This window comes from Centrocercus urophasianus, unplaced genomic scaffold (genome assembly GCF_019232065.1).
Source record: "Centrocercus urophasianus isolate 14NV4802_14NV808 unplaced genomic scaffold, USGS_Curo_1.0 seq_28, whole genome shotgun sequence".
NCBI lineage: Eukaryota > Metazoa > Chordata > Aves > Galliformes > Phasianidae > Centrocercus > Centrocercus urophasianus.
Window position 1 is genome coordinate 7,508,400 of NW_024884844.1, and position 12,198 is coordinate 7,520,597.

At 35.1% G+C, this 12,198-nt stretch overlaps 1 protein-coding gene across 8 annotated transcripts in view; it reads left to right on the forward strand.

Moving 5' to 3' along the window:
- Window positions 1–8,100, forward strand: part of SLC35F5 (solute carrier family 35 member F5) — a 33,040-nt gene extending 24,940 nt beyond the window's left edge. For all 8 annotated transcript variants that reach the window (XM_042827182.1, XM_042827177.1, XM_042827183.1 and 5 more), the window contains one exon: window positions 481–8,100. The gene's annotated coding sequence lies outside the window, so the exon portion shown is untranslated. The remainder of the gene's footprint in view (window positions 1–480) is intronic.
- Window positions 8,101–12,198: the final 4,098 nt, after the last annotated feature.

Sequence of the window (12,198 nt, forward strand, 5' to 3'; positions counted from 1 at the left end):
CAGTTAATCTTGTTCTGAATTGATAGGTAAAATTTTAAAGAAATGTCAAAATTACTTTTATTCTATACCAAGCATTATTCTTACCTTTTTTCTGCCTTCAGTGGGTAAAGATGCAGTATATTACAACAGTATTACCTAAGAATACCTTGGGAGTTTGGAAAATAATAAGGTGGGGCACTACACGAAGCTCTGAAGTTACAGATAGTTGAGTTTGTCTTAGAGTGTGGAGACAGACTTAGTTTAGAACTGTTTTAGCCAAATAACATAGAAAATTGAATGATCAGAAGTGTGCTTTTTTTCCCAATGTTGCTTAAATATAACAGCAAAATCAAAAATGTACTAACGAGAGTTATCATAATGTCTTAAACTTTGTACAAGCTCTTTCCTTAGTTTATTTATAAGATGGAAATTAGCATGCATAGCAATTTGTTGTAATTTTTAATTGTGTAGTGCTGATAACTTTTCTTTTTTTTTGCTTAGTTTAAAAATGGATTGATGCCTAGTGAAGAGACAATCTTCTGGAGAAGTCCCAAAGGAGTAATGTTTCAGTGCCTATTCTGAATTTTTAGTAAAAATAAGAAGCTTCTGTTCTTGTGAAACTCTAAACATCTTTCTTGCTTTCATCTGATTTTATAAATGAACAAATTTACTCCATGCATATCAACGTAGGGGATCTTAGTCCATCTGAGCAACCAACCTGCCTTACTACACTGAGCTGGTGAAGTTACTTGACAAAATCAAGAAAATGAATGCTGTTAAGTGATTTCTTTCTCTTTTTAACTCTCGGTTTTGTTAAATGCTGGACAAGGTTATTTTAAAAAACACTTTCAAATGAGTTATGTAAATAAGTTTGCAGGTCATCACGTCTTACAGGCTTTCAGATGAAAAGCTAAATAGATACGTTACCTGTAGTAGGTACAAATTAACTTTTTTATGTTGTATAAACTATTTGCATATTAATAGAGGAAATAGTAAAATAATTTATTAAGTGAATTCTTGTAATTATGAAGGCAAGATCTTTGTACAGTCCTGGAACACTACATACATATTGTCTTATCCCATTCTGAGAAGCCTTGTAACGGCAGTGGGTGCCGCTGTTTAAAAATCTTTTGTTCCTAATGATCTGGAATGTTTAAAATCTCAGTGAGTGAAAGAATATTTATAATTGCAGTATGTTGGGTGTACATTCTCAAAAACAATCCCTTAAGAAGACCAATTCTGTAACCCATCAAGATCTCCAATGATTTCATATAGTAGGCTTAATTTGAAAATATTCATTTCTGTAGTTGCCAACTTAGGAAAGGGATCCCAATAAGTCGTTAAAATTTTCAGCTGTGGGTTGCCACTACAGCAATCTACTAAACAATGTGAAAGCTAAAAATAACTGCATTGATTTTTTTTTTTCCAGTTGCATTAATAAATTTGTTCTAAAACTGATTGTTTTCCTCACAACCTGTATCTTCCTTCTACTGCAGCTTTTGTCTTATTTGATTCTGAGAAGCTATGAATAATTTCGTTCAAGGATATTTGAAATAAATCAGTGACATTTTCCAATTTCTGGCCAATAAGACACTTCTATTAAAAAAAAAAAAAGGCTTTTGATAGATTTTGTTTTCTTATAATGAATGTAGGACAGATTTTCAGTTGGTAGTATATTCTCTTCCACATAACAAGGCTATTAATAACAGTGTATTCTTATCTTTCCATACAGATATGAAAGGATAACCAAGCAAATGCCTTTTCATGTTTTGAACCTCTAGATCCATCCAAGAGGTGATTTGATGATACAACTGGTAGACTAGATAGAATTCAAGAAAGCAGTGTTTTTTAGTGAGTTTTAGAATGATTGATTCAACCAGTAGCTAGAATGTAAAATTCTGAATGTAAAGAAGGAAAAAGATACCAGGGAAAAAAAAGTGAATCTGGGGGCTGTTCTTGTTGAGTAGTGCACCTTTATCAAATTTTTCCTTCCATTTCTTAATATTGAACTACATTAAAAGTTTCAGTTACCTGAGGTGTCTTTTGAGATAGTAAGTCTATATTTGTATACCTGAAATAGTTTTTAAAATAAAAAAAACAAAAGCAGAAAAACAGAAGTTTATTAAATTTATCTAGGCATTTTGAAAAACTTTTCATTTCAATTGGAAAGCCCAATAGTACAGTAGGTGAAAATACAGTACGAAAAACTAGTTTTATATTTGACTTGATTAGAGTTTTCAGGGATTTCATTGGTAAAAGGAGTTTATAGTGGGATTTTTTTTCTAAATTAGCACAGATTAGAGGATGTTATTTTCAGCCATTAACTACAGACTTTAACCTGTTCCTATATAGCATCTAATCAGTGACAGCTTTGTCACTCTAGGACAGCTTTGTTAACTCTAGGAAGGCTGAGTTTGCTTTCAAATTGGCAATAATAGTATTTTCAGCAGGATATTTTAACACCGTCTTTTGAAACTGGTCATTCAGATTGATAGAATGGATTGATAATGCATGGTGGGCAGTTGCTATTCACATTTGTCTTAATGTTCATGACTTAAAATGAAAGCTTATCACAGCTTTCTATGTGTATGACTTATGTTAAACGGCATTATTATGTTAGACTTGAAACTAAGTACTATGAGAATGTTCTTCAGACCTAATAATCTTTCTGTTCAGCAAACTCAATGTTAGGGCCTTCCTGCTGTTTTGTTTTTTTGACAAAAGACGTGTTAATCTTTTCTCAAGATATTTCCTATTATGATCTTACGGCACTTTGTAGCTTGAACAGATTTTTGGTGTTAAATTACAGCCCTTTAAAAAATAAAAAGAAAAGATAAAATAAAGACGAAAAAGGAAACTATTCTTCTTGAAACACCATGGATTTTTAAGCAGTGGTGCCCCTGTGGTTACAAGAAATACACTGCAGTTTTATTTACTGAAGCTATGATATGTAATGTTGTTCCTTGTTTAATAGAACGCGATGAGATTTTTCTATAAAATCTTGTGATTTTTAGTACAATAATATTTTATAAATATATTGTCTTATTTGAAATGTAAACTGCATAGTTCTCTAATGGGTGCTTGGTAAATGCACAAGAGATTTAGCTGTGATTCTCAGGTACCTCTGATGTAATGGTGACATACTGGTATTTTTTTTTTCCTCATGACACAACTGGAATGTGAAGGGGCTCTTGCAGATCTTTACCACTGTGTGCTAGCATAAATTGGCGTTCTTACTGTTTCGCTTTGGGGATGTCTTTATTCTGATTTGCTTCCTGTACGAAGCACATGCAATTTAACAAGGAAAAAAAGAATTTTTAATTCAAGCATTTCTTTGAATGCCATGAGATGCTTGAACAACAGTGATTTCCCATGCCTAAAATGAGTACTACATGTACTGTTCTGTCAAACAGTTTAACTAATTCCTGCAGTGCTATGAGACAAACTAAGAATCTCTTCTGTGTGTGATTGAATTTTTTGTTTTTGTTCTGTTTTTATATATGGAAGAGATTAGGACAATTTGCTAAGTGCCAATATAGCCTGTCTTAGCTTTTAGGGTTCTGGTGAGTCTTGCCTAGTTATGTCTCCTGCGTGCTGCAATCCAGAACAAAGGAGGAAAAATCAATTCAGTTTTTCTAGCTACTTTGTTAGTTTTCAGTCATGCCAAAAATGAGAGGTGCTGTAGCTGTGGTACTGATCCAGCTGTTACTTGGAAAGTATGGAGCACAAGAATGCCGCTGAAGACATGGAGGGCCTGATATTTCTGTTGTCCATGTGCACATTTCTTGCATGTTGGCTTGGAAATTGATGTGGGGCATGTAGCATGCAGCTGATCCAGCCTGCCAAGGAGCTGTGCTAGCGTACTGCACGCATGAACCAAGAAGCTGCAGGCTGGGGCACAGCGTGGGGTGGAGCAAATGCACAAGTATTTTGTCACAATATGGTATTAAGTAGGGGTATTCCTCAAATGAGAAACTGTAGTGCTGCATGTGATGCTTGACCTGGTATGCTGCTACACGTTTTGCATACCACCCTGTGACATCCTAGCAAAAACAGAAGAGCCACTGAATTGCTTTTTCTGTGTGTGTGCTATTGTAATTGTCAGTTTCTTTCACTGTGCTTAGGCACTGCTACTTACTAGTACAGTTGCCTTAAGTAAAGTGATTTAAGAATTTCTTGTGTAGTTCTTACTTCAATCTCTGCAATGAATATTGCCATTGCTATTCCCTACTAAAAAGAACATCCTATCCTAGGAAAATGGATTTACTGAACTGAAGCTAAGGTTATCGGAGGAGCAGAAAGAGTAGTTAAACTGAAGAGTTGAACTGTGACTCATATGAGAATAGATAAGCCTCAGTAAGGCAGTGTTTATAAATGAAGTTGTAGGAAGCTGCATACTCAAAAATCAAGAAACAAACTGATGTTAAAAACAGAAAGTTGAGTTATATGTCTGTAAAATAGTACTTTTAATCGGTTTTCTTTATTCCATGCAAGCTTTGAGTTACAGTTCCTGTTAGGGCTGTTATATAGCGTCTGCAATTTAATACCTGTGATTGCAATAGTATTTAAGTGATGGTTCATTAAGAGTTGTTATGCATGTTTGGTTTTTTTTCTTTCTAATCCAGGACTGCATTAATTGTGCATTTAGCTTTACATCTTTATTGCATGACATGATTTCTCAGGGAAATATGGATAATAGCATGCATTGTAAGAGCTGGTAACTAATTCTTGCTTTTCAAATTTTTGCGAACTTTCCGGTTGCACTCAAACACTTCACATCAAATGACTTTCATGTTGAATTGCTTCTGATTTACCAGGTGAATCATGAAGAAGATGTGAACAGCATTTTAAGGTGTCTGTAAGATGCACTCTGCCCGATACTTCATTAGCTTTTGGATATATGTCCATTTCAAATTGACTCTGCAAGTTGTGTGGCTTTTTTCCTGCTTTAGTGTAATATGTGCCATATACATTACTAGTTGCCTGAGACACAACAGATACATTCATTTCCAGAGTCAGACAATGCTATAATGCAGTCTGATTCTGGGGTAGTATAAATATTCTAACATATTTACTTGTGTCATTAAATTTTTACAAAGTGTGCTTACTTTGGGGATTTTTGTCTGCTTTTCCAGTAAAGTTACTTTGTCTAGACTGGGATTTGATCCAAAGCCCACCAGCATTGTAGGTAGCATTAATAAAATAAAACTTTATTGAAATACTCAGCAGTCAGGTTGACCTTTATGCCTTTGCAGTGTTTTTATCTGCAGCATACATGGCAAGTAGTTTCCTGAAAGACTTCACTAATATAAAAGTTGAAGGATTTAGTGTTGGTGAAAATGGTAAACATACTGCTGTTACTGAGCACAGAAATATATTTCCCTATAGCCAGCATGCAGCTTAATTATTTAGAAGGTGGATTTGTCTTGCTACATGACTTTTCTTTAGAATCAACAGCATAGGAAATGTTGACCGCTTTGCTTGGTTGTATACTAGCAGAATATTTTTTGTCCATAGTGAGAATGTGATCACAGCTTTGAGGATTAACTTCTTGATGATTTCAGATTTAACACTTCTATTTGCTTGGCAAAGAATGCAACAGAACATTTCCTAGCTAAACAGCTGAGTGCCCTGATCATCCGTACTGTCATATACCTGCCATGAAACATGTAATTCTTACATAAATGTAACCATTCAGCTATGTCTTCTACATCAGCTGATGCATTGCATCATTACATCTGGTATTAATAGGCTGGAATACCCACCATGGTAGGAATGCATCCAGAGTTTAATCTAGTTGTCCCCTCCAACTTTTTTTAAAAGCATGAAAGGTTTTTCTCTGGGGATTTTAAAGGAAGTAGCTGTTTAGTTCTTTAGCTGCTGAGTTAATAGTTAAGTAACTGTTTCTCAGTTTCTAAAGTTGTATCTGGATTTCTTCTGTTTTTAATTAACTTTTGACTTTTGTCAGGGAAGGTGTGCAGTTCTTTGCATTTTCCACAGAATGTATGTGACTCGATACTGCAATGGCCTCAGAAATAACTGCAGAGAAGCTTGTATGGCTTTTAACATGTTCCTGAAGTTTTTCCACAGTTCATTTTAGAAAACTAATTATTGGGCTGAGGAGAAAGTAGCCATATAGTGTGGAGCTAACTTTATAACATGCAAATTACTTTGCTCTCATTACGTATCCTTCAGTGTATTGCTGATGTTGCCAGCCATCAAGTTTTTCTTGTCTGTTAAGTGTGATGCCTTCTCTTCTCTATAAATGGAAACTTTTTCATGTAAATTAAACTAGATCCTCTGTCATAATGATTGATTTTTAAAACATTTCAGAATCTCTTCCTTTTAACCTTTAGCTAGAGGAACAGCAGGGGATTTCCACTCAAACAGTATTTTTTTCCTATGTGAAAGGGGGAAAAAAAAAAATTGAAAATAAAATATCCTATTGACCAGCATATGAGATCCAGCTGCAAGATCACTGAAGTAATTGCCTGTATAGCATAGTTAAATATAGGACATGCTTATAATTGTGCGATGGATTGATCACTCTGATCTTGATTTAATATGGAATGTAGGTATTTAAAATCTCATCAGTTTGTGTTGAAGCTGAATGCCTAACTCCTGTGACTCTAAAAATCATGGAAGAATTTTATTTGGAACTACAACGCACATGCCAAGGATTTTCTTGGTTGCATTTTGGGATTCTTAGGTTGGTTGGTTTCTTCTCTGAAGACCTACATGTTCCATGTACAAACCAGTTACAAATGAATGATCTGCCTATTAATTGAAAATTTTGGGAGCCATTTATGTAAAGCTATCATGAAAGCTTAGGCAGTTGTTTCAAGTTGACGTTAATAGAATAGAATTAGGGGAGATAATGAGCATGCAGTACCAACTTCAGCACAGTACAACTGAGTGGGTCCTTGTAGAGATGTGAAACTTATTCAGGTTCTCTTTGGGATGGGTGTTGGTAAAACAAAATTGCATCTGGAACTTTTGTTTAGATATTTATACTGACTGATTTGTTACATTTCTAAAACTTGTGTGTTGAAAGATGCATGAAACCAACAGCTAGTACCTTTTGGCATTATGTCTTGTACTTAATTTCAGCTCTGCAATTTGAAGAATTTTGAACTCTGAAATTGCTTCAACTGAAAAACTTTAACATGACAAGAACTTTTGTTTGCGTGAAGTTTGTATGATAATTCAAATGTTCTGAGAGCACGGATAGTTCCAGGTGTACATTTGTTATGAAATGTGTAATGCATAAGTTTTTAAATATTTTCCTTAGTAAGATCAGAACCTGAACTGCCTGATGCATACTGCATTTGCACCTAAGTACTTGATTTCAGAATGTGTTAAACCATGTCTATTTTTTTTTATAAGAAACAGCGTTTTAATCCAGTTTTCATTTAATAATAAGTATGTTCACACAGAGGAAAATCATAATCTTGGCTTGATGCAGTGATTTATGCAAGAAAACAGCAGGATGGCAGCAGTAACTCTGAAATGAAGATGCAAGTCTCTTCAGAAACTCTGGCTTCTTGTTCTTTCCTTCCTTCTGTACTAAATAAGTGTCTTCATTATTCCTGATTTATACAGGTGAAGCAAGGACCAGAACTTTTACCCTTTTGTTTTTTAGAAGTGAACATTGACTTTGGCCTTTAGCGTCTTTGTCACATCACTTCATTTTCTGAAGGGGATTCAGTTAAATTAGAAGTATAGAATGAGTATTTTTAATTAAAATCAAATTTAAGCTATTAATAATTTTGAAATTCTCAATATGAATAGAGATCTAATGAATGAAAATTATAGGCCTATATTGCAAATACCAAATACTGCTTATATATTTTTTAACAAAGTGGGTATATATGTGATTATTTGACACGTGTATAAAAGTGACAATGGGGAAATCATTCTTATGTTGATAGATTTATAAATTGAAATTATTAATATCCAATACCAAAACCCTATAAAAGGGCTAGTGAAAAGACAATGTAATGTATCCTGATAAACAGCCTGTGTAATACAATCGATGGGTGTGATGTTTTTGTTCTGTATTATATTTATTATGTGTAAGTAAGCCAATAAAGATTATAAATCATATTTTCTTAACAGGAATTAGTATTTGGTTGGGGTTTATGTTTAATGTCTTTCATACCATTGATTAAGAAAAACTGAGTGGTCACCTAAAGATTGCTACCTTGGGAGTACAGGATAGAGGCAGAAAGGTCTTGAATTAGTCCACTTAATTCCCCTTTTTCCCTCTTAAATGTGAGTCAGCGGACGTCATCTTTTATCTGCAGTCAGCTGGGATGTCAAAAGGCTGTATAACCTGTCTCAGACTGATGTGGTAATTAAGTAGTGAGGTATCAATTTTTAATTCATGGCTACAATGATTTTACTCACAAATGCATTATATTCTGGAAGACTGCTGTGTTTCATCAGCAGGGGGAGCTACTGTAATATCCATCTATTGCATTCCCGAACTCTACGAAGTGACAAAAGCAGTTAAATGCAATTAACTTCTCTGTTTATCATCCTTGATTCTTATAGTTAAAGAGGACTAAATACAGGCTTATTTTCATGCAGTTGGACTTCCAGTGTCTTATTATTAATTATTAAAAATCTCTTGGGATCATAGCACTCACCTGAATATTTAATTAGAAAAAGTATTTTGCTACCGTAAGCTCGTCTAAGTATTTTTCTGAATTGTGTTTAATTAGTGTATTGAATCAGTTCTTCAAAGGTATAGCAAGAAGCAGGTTTTGGTGTTGAAGTGAGAAGATACCTGCTGTGACGTATCTAGGTTGCTCCAAAAGTAATGCCTCCTAGTTAATTCCATGGAAACAACAGCACATACAAGGAGCACAATAACACTCTCTAAAGCAAATTCTGAGCTACAAGACACTGTTTTTTTTTAAACATAGTCACCATCATTAGCCCTGCATCCTTGCCAGCAATAAACAGCAGCTTACATACCATGCTTGCACAAATCTGCACCAGAGGAGTTGACTCCTGTCACCACTGCTGAAACACTCCACACACCACTTCACTGTGCTCACATTTGCTGTTTGGTCTCCCTGAACATTCAGCAAGTGTCAACGAATGTCAGTGGGTGCTATTTTTTCCACGTGGAGGAATTCGGTTTCACCCCTTTGTTTCATATGCACTTCCATGTCAGACTGCCCCTCTGCGGCCATCTCACATGGCAGTAAGATGTAACAGTACTGGTGGGAAGGTTCAATCTCTCCTGCCATACCACCAACATCCACCTCTGACATTGTGGACAAACAAAATAGGAGGCATAACTTTTAGAGCAGCCCTTGTAAATATGCATATATCAAGTAAATGAGTTTTATAGTGGATTTCTATAGTGGTAGAAAAAAATGATAAATATAGACGTGAGCACATACCAAATACAGATAACAATGCAGAGAAGGAAAGGAGTAGCACTGATGTTTGCTGATTTCTGAAATCTAATTACCTGTAATAAACAAGCATGATGTAATCAAGACAATTATTTAATGGAAGCTGCAATTACAGTGGCTGCACTGTCTTGTGTATGTTTCATTACCAGGAAGAACTATTAAAATTGATGAGCAGCAGGCTTTCTTTAAATACAGTAGACTAATGAATTGTGGTAAGAATCATTTCTACTCCAAGAAAGACTTGTAAAAATCGATTGAAATTGTTACTTATGCAACATTTTATTCTTGACATCAAATGGACATGTATCATGTAATTACTTTTTTTTTCCTCCAGTGTGGGAAGGTCTTTGCGGTGTCTTTCAGCATTTGGCAAAGAACTTTAAGAGACAGTAAATGAAACAAAATCTCTTAGTCAACACTAGTGCACTTCAGTACTTCAGTTTTAATGGACTTTTTTTTTTAAAAAGCTAATTAACATAGTTCATCTCATTAGTGCCTGGCAAGCAACAGGGATTCTTGAACTTGTATTAAGAGTCTGAAGCAAGCTGGTATTAGCAATTTCTATATACTTGCAAGGGGAACTTGGCAATTACATGCCTGTTCTTCCTAGAGTCCTAACTGATGGCTGACATCACAGCTGTTTTGTGATCACTCCATTTTCAGTTATACAAATGCATAAAAATGTGGAACAACTCTCTCATTCGTGGCAAGTTCTCCCCCTAAACATAAACCTAGCAACCTAAGTAGTTCATCATGGAGTGGACAACAGGCAGTGTAAATGATCAGGGCAACTGGTCACAAAACCGTATTAAATAGGCTTTTTCCCAGCAGTTTGATAAAGATGTGTTGAGGCCCATAAGGAATGTTGGCAGTGCACTATAGTTTGCTATCATTTGCCCAGAGTGTGTGGGAGCTACTGGGCTAAATGACTGAGAGGAGAAATGTTTGTTTCTTCACTCCCTTATCTAAAACTTGACTTTTCATTCCATTAGGCTAGTAAGATCTAAACTTATTTTGTCTGGTATTGTGGCACCTTGTACTTTCCTGTATATGAGGGGGTAAGTTAGTGCAGGTTAGCTTTTCATTCTCTAGGATGCTTTTCATTCTCTAGGATGTAATTTGTTGGAATATTCTCTTACTCTGTATTCTCTTCAGTTTTAGGAGATGCACTTCAAACATGAGACAGCCTTTTTACCAAAAGCTTAATGTCACTGCTAGGGAAGGTTTAAAGCTTCTGAGAAAGACGATGTTCAAACCATTTTCAAAGATTTTATTCTACTCTTTGCAGTATGTATGTGGGAGACATTGTTTTTATTTATACCTGCAAACCAACTATATCTCATTTGCACTGATTAAAAAAAAAAAAGCAAAGCTTAAGGTTTCAAAAAAAGTCATTGTTTATTATGTCAGTGTGAACTCTTGTTACTTTCCTCCCCTTTTTCACCTTCCTTCCCTCCCATACCATGAGCTTATGTATAAGAAAATCCAGTTCTAGTTTGTGGGATTGCAAGCCTTGAGGACTTATTTTTGGTAATGTTTATCCACTGTCTTACAAGTTGCTGCAACTTGAAGGTGTTCATACTATAAAAGTTCCTTAATTACCTAAGTTGATTATTCTTTGTGGGAAGCTTAGCGCTGTATCATTTACTAGGGTACTTTGATTTAACTGCTGGGATGTTGAAACATCCTTCAGAACTAAGAGGAGACACAGTGTGGATTTCCCATACATGAAGTAGCTCTTGTAAAAGGAGACAGCCTGAGATAAAATTATTTCTAATCCTATCCATTCTTTTTCTGAGTCAGGGTCAGCTAAGCTTGTGATAAAGATTCAAGACAAAACAATTTCATGAGAATCTGAACTGTTACACGAATAGTGAATAAATAAGCTTAAAGTTCTTTTGGATGAAAAATTTCAAATCACCCCAAAACTGAAATGGTAGGAAAAAATACATATATATTGTAAATACATAATAATAGACAGTGCCTTGAGGGGTCTGATAAAGAGGTTTTGAGACAGTTTCTGTCATGAAATAATGCCAGTGCATCAGCTCTCTGGCAAAGTCATTCCTCCAAACAAATTAATGTCTTCAATGATGTGTCTAGGCTTGCTGGCACCGCTCTGCCAATCTACTTCCTCCTTTTGCAGGTGATTTTTAAAATTGCCACATTTATGTTTCCCTTTAAATTTCTCAATTTTTTCCTTTTCCCCTCACAGCTATTTTTTTTTTTTTTTTAAGTGCTTAATGCTAAATTGCTTGCAAAATTGGCAACAGAGGCGTGCTAGCAATATAATGCAGAGGCACGAGTATGGAGTTGAGAATACCACCTTGGAGTATTTCTCCTGTCATAGCATACTGTTTAAATCTGAATGTATTTGATAGCCTTGAACTATATATTCAAGAAAACTCCTAACAGAACTTCTTGTTTTCACATAATATTTGGGAACTTGTTATTCTACACTTTAAAAACATTGTTCTCTACTTAGTTTTATTTCCAGCAGATAATAGTTTTGAGGTAAATGTGTAAATGCAACACAAAATGGACTCCTGGGAAACTGTGATCTTTCAGTAAACTCCATACTGTTCCCTCTAAATCTGGCTTGTACCATGGACTCCATGTTTGATGTTGGTGCTTTGAACATCAAGGGTGAACAGAGAACGATACTTCCCTTTCCTCCTCATTACTGATTATACTTAGGAAAGTCCCTTTGTGTTTTTGTAATTTGGGTTTCTTCTCTATAAAAGATTATTGGTTATAATTTTCTTCCCTGTCAGGTAAGAATATGATA